Raw genomic sequence first — 389 nt, 5'->3', positions numbered from 1 at the left:
TGATATCTTCTGAATAGCAGGGTGACCAAAACTAAACACTGTGTAATGGCAATTTCAAACTTTTTAATGTCCAACTTTCTGTTGCCATTACTACACAGGCAGTTAGGAGTGCACTTACACAGACGATAAAAAGCAGATCCTCCAGTCATTATTTCCAGTTTAATTGATTCTTTATTGATGTAGTTGAACAAGCAACGAGATGATTCATTCCAGATGTTCCTTATGCTAATACAAGCTGTTACTTTGCATTCTCTCACATCTGGCAAGAATTGTGTCCTCTCTCTACCTTACCATGGGATCTGATCTGTTCACTCCCCGTGACTACGCTTTATGTAACAGCTGGAAAGGAAGAGGAAGCCCATGTGCCCGACTGTTTCACAAGAGATAAG

This window comes from Amblyraja radiata, chromosome 11 (assembly GCF_010909765.2).
Source record: "Amblyraja radiata isolate CabotCenter1 chromosome 11, sAmbRad1.1.pri, whole genome shotgun sequence".
In the NCBI taxonomy this organism is placed as follows: domain Eukaryota; kingdom Metazoa; phylum Chordata; class Chondrichthyes; order Rajiformes; family Rajidae; genus Amblyraja; species Amblyraja radiata.
Note: the sequence above shows the minus strand (reverse complement) of the source record.